We start from the raw sequence: 5,082 nt of genomic DNA on the forward strand, positions 1-5,082 counted from the left end.
GGAGAGGGCTGACAGCCTTTGAAGATAGCCTTTAACATTCCTCTACACACTCCATCTCTGAATACTGTTCATTCTGCCGAGGGGATTGGGGGGGTCATCAACAACACACCAGCCAGTCCTCACTCGTTGTGTATGTGTGTGTGTGTGTGTGTGTGTGTGTGTGTGTGTGTGTGTGTGTGTGTGTGTGTGTGTGTGTGTGTGTGTGTGTGTGCGTGTGTGTGTGTGTGTGTGTGTGTGTGTGTGTGTGTGTGTGTGTGTGTGTGTGTGTGTGTGTGTGTGTGTGTGTGTGTGTGTGTGTGTGTGTGTGTGTGTGTGTGTGAGTGTGTGTGTGTGCGCGCGCATCGACGCCAGGTGTTCGTATAGTTCATCCAAACATCTGGATAGAATTGTTAGGCATTCCTTGTAATGGGAGTCAACAAGAGGACACAGCTCCAATTGGCAGTATGGATGAAAGATGTAGGTTACATTAGAAACAATAACAATTGACTTTAAGTGCTGAATATGTCATTATGTCAACATGTATCACAATGTATGTTGGACACCCTTTTTTATATTGGACACGTCGTTTTTGCTCAATATCATACAGTGACATAAGTGCAAATGAAAGTGACAGAGCTGGAGTGAGAGAGTTATAGGCTGTATATCTCTGTCTACCACTATATTTCACATATCTTTCAAACCAGAAGAAAGGTTCTGAATCCTGCACCGTTCAAATATCAAATGGCAAATGAAAGGAATTCCTATTAAATCTCGCATTGCAAAAGAATAATACTTGAAGCTGGGACTTATCTGCCTCTCTATCTCTCTGTGCATTCCTGGTTGTAGAGCAAGCGAGAGAAAAAGAGAGTGTGAGAGAGAAAGAGAGTGAGGGGGAGGCAGGGAGAGAGGGCGAGAGAGGGCATTATAGGAGTGACTGGTGTGGAGCAGACCACAGCTTGGAGAGAGCAGCTGTTTTCACTGCGTTAACAGGAGTTCTCTCTGGTAATCAGGTGACTCCTGCACCACACATCTCTGTCACACATCGCTCCTCCATCTCCACCCTCCTCCCTCTCTACACCTCTATCCTCCTCCCTCTCTACACCTCCACCCTCCTCCCTCTCTACACATCCTCCCTCCTCCCTCTCTACACCTCTACCCTCCCCCCTCTCTACACCTCTACCCTCCTCCCTCTCTACACCTCTACCCTCCTCCCTCTCTACACCTCTATCCTCCTCCTCTCTACACCTCTACTCCTCCCTCTCTACACCTCTACCCCTCCTCCCTCTCTACACCTCTACACTCCTTCCTCTCTACACCTCCACCCTCCTCTACACCTGGTGGTGGTGGGGCTGATCTCTAACAATGACGAAAATGCCTACCGGGAGGAGGATGATGTACTGGCATGTTGGTGCCGGGATAACAGCCTACTCCTGAACATTGGTAAAACCAAGGAGCTGATCGTGGATTTTAGGAGGGGACACACAAGCCACTGTGGACAAATGGGGCTGTCATAGACAGGGCGAGCAGTTTAACACTTTCAGTGCCAGCCATTACCCTTATCCCTGTAGCTAATGCGCCAGCTTTCCATAGCCTATTTTCACTGTGTGCCACTATGTTTGGAGAGCTATATCTATATCCTATATTATAGCTATGGAGACAATACTATGGTCATTTGACAGTCTCTTTCTCCCATCGAACATGCAAAAAAGAGATAATATTTTCATTTATACAAATGTAAATTTCTCGATTCTGATTGGCTGAAACAGTTACACGTGAGTATTTGTAATAACCCCACGCTCTTGGTCCCAGGACCCGCCCACAACCGAATTACTATCACTCCGCCGTGCGAGTTTTTAGAAATGCAAGCAAGATGGCGGACAGTAAACATTACGAAAGGATATGGTGATAGGATCATATAGACTAAATGTCACGGCAAATGTCTTAGTTGCTTAAACAATGTTGGATGATGTAATTGATGGGTCATGAGTCATTGTGGAACAAAATAAAAATCGTGTAAATTGATTGATTGATTGATTAATTACACATTTATTATTATAATTTTTTGGTAGCACTTTATAATCGTTAATCGTTAATAAAATTGCATTTATCTTTAGTCCTAATTCTGTCACTGTTTGATGTCACAAAGAAGGGTGTATCCGAAAGCTGTCTACAACATTTGTAACATGTGATGAAAAAGTAAACAAATAATTAACTGTTTTTTTTTTTTTTTTTTTTTTATTATTATTTTTTAAACAAACACATAAACAAACATGACAACACACGATAAGATATACAAGCATTAGTTGACAGTGCACATCCAATGAAATCACCATTTAGTTAATTGTCTTATACAGGATATACCCCTAATACCTGTTATCTAAAAACCTATACACATATGCTCTAGCTCGTACCCCCCCCTCCCGGACCCCCCATTGGATAATCCAACCATTATAACTTGTTCCTAACCATACACTACCATTATATGCTAGCTTTTATTCTCTCCACCACTTCTAACCACATTGTCATTTTGGATTCATTAAGACCCAAAATTCTTGCTGTAGATATTTCTTGATAAATCACATCGAGATATGTAAGAATCCAGACCTTCCGGCAATTTATTTCCGGTTGAAACCATTGTGATGCTATCAGCTTTTTAGCCACTGTGATACCTGATAAAACCAATCTCTTTCGCTGTGGATGTACTGCATACTCAAAAACATCATTCAGCAGTAATACAGAGGGGTGTACAGGTATATTCAGAATTAAGAGATTTGATAATTGCTGGGTCACTTCTTTCCAGAATATCTTAACTGGTATAATTAACTGTATTATAAATTTTTTAATGATGAATAGGCTTCACTTTAGATTAGGGCACACAATAGCATCTGCAAATGATTTATAGATGTTTTATGAATGTCTTAACAAATAATTTGTTGAACATGAAAAATAAATGGAGATACAGTATAGTCGTTTTTTCATATACATTTTTCAAAGCATCTACAAATGTGTTACTACACATTAAACAACATTATTTAATGATGAACAAATCAAGTACAAACAATGTTGATAATGAGTTATAAATAATGTAGAACTAATCTGTAAATGTTATACAAATATAGTTATAAATGATTTAATAATAATTTATGAATGTATATAAATGGTTTGTTCATGATTAGTTCATTATCTACAAATACCTTATAAATGTATTATAACAGGGTGTTATTATAAAGTGCTACCAAATTTGTTTTCCCTATAGGGCAAAGACATTTTGTTAAAATTTGTTTTACCTACGTTCTATAGAAGCATCTAAGAATGAAGTTCTATAGAAAGTAGGTTAAAAACTAAAGAAAAGTTGGATGTGTTAGTTTGCTGGATGTCTAGTTGAGAGACAGTTGGATGTGTTAGTTTGTTGGATGTCTAGTTGAAAGACAGTTGGATGTGTTAGTTTGCTGGATGTCTAGTTGAGAGACAGTTGGATGTGTTAGTTTGCTGGATGTCTAGTTGAGAGACAGTTGGATGTGTTAGTTTGTTGGATGTCTAGTTGAAAGACAGTTGGATGTGTTAGTTTGTTGGATGCCTAGTTGAGAGACAGTTGGATGTGTTAGTTTGTTGGATGCCTAGTTGAGAGACAGTTGGATGCACTTCCAAGCTGCTTCCACATGGAGGCAACTTCTCTTTTTTTTGGGAACTACTTTTTCTGGAGGATGGTTTTTTCAATAAATCTTCAATTAATGTGTGTTTATTGTATAGCAATAAGGTTGGATGAATGTGCCAGTTGTATAAAAGCCATTACACCACGCGCAGTCGTGGGTTGTGACAATTAGACCATGCCTAGGGGGGTCTAACGACCACCCCTAGGCATGGTCTAAATGTCACAACCCACTCCTGCGCGTGATGTAATGCTTAAGTATACGTTTGTGCGTTATCCCGTGGTGAATATTGTATAGTTTAGGAGTGATCTGGGCTAATTCCTGAGAAGCTGAGTTATAGGGCGCTATGTGTATTTGACTAAAGTTGTTGGCTTTTCTCGCCTGGACATGCTACTATTTCCAATTCAAAGGTATATAATAGGTATTATGTTTCATCATGAATGCATCAAAGGGGGGCATTTTTTGATGCTCTGATCGTCATCAACGGCATTCATTTTCAATACTACATACGTTGATCGACTGGATTGATATGAAATCATTGTAGGATCAAGGTGGAATTGTCAGATAGCCCTTACCTTTGATCGGGGGTATTCCAAAAAGAATATTCCAATTGTCTGATCGCGATTTCCAGTATTGGTGTCCATTGTGTCCCAGACATAATCTGGCACAACACATGCATCGAGTGTCCTGGACGCATTCCAATGTGATCGGGTGAACCGCTAGGCTTGCCTGTACCAAAATTCTGCGCCCGGAGGAAATTAGATGTAACACGGTGTGAAATAAGGTTTCAAAGGGTGGGTGATACTGCCACCTAGCGGGATGCGGCCGGTATTGCACTCTAGCGATCTCAGAAGGATTTCCTATGGTAACACCGAGGTCCGTGAACTTGTAATGAATTAAAAAAATCGAATAAAAGAAAAAAGGATCTAAAAACGAGTTTACTCGTCCTTGGCGCTCAACACATGGCGGCCAAAAACGAGTTCTGTCTCATTAGGGGCTCTGCTTGGCATCACTCTGCACTATCTCGCGTACGTGCACGCGCACTGAATAAATTCCACAAATGTACCTTTAATACAAGTATTAGTCTGACCACACCCCTCATCAGCTTACCTTCATAAGCAGGTGTGTGGTCACCTGCTCTCCTCCTTCTCGCTTTCACCACAAGGAAGTGCCTGGTAGTACCCCACTTGACGTGTTGTTAGTTGAAAAGAGTTGTGACGAGTTTACATTGTGCTTAATTTTTTCTTCTCTCACATCTGTTGTACAAGAAAAAGTTGGGTCATAATGTATTCCGCGGAGAGTAGACCCGCTAGACCTACTCTTCACCAGCGGTTCTCCATTCCCGCCTCCGTCGTGCGCCTTGGTGCTGGGCTGTTGCCACTTTCGTGGTTGCCGACCCAGCCCAGGAGGCAGCCGGTGGATAGTTTGCCTCACCGAAGAGCCGAGGAGTCGG

This window comes from Notolepis coatsorum (assembly GCF_963971535.1).
Source record: "Notolepis coatsorum genome assembly, chromosome: 18".
Taxonomy (NCBI): Eukaryota; Metazoa; Chordata; class Actinopteri; order Aulopiformes; family Paralepididae; genus Notolepis; species Notolepis coatsorum.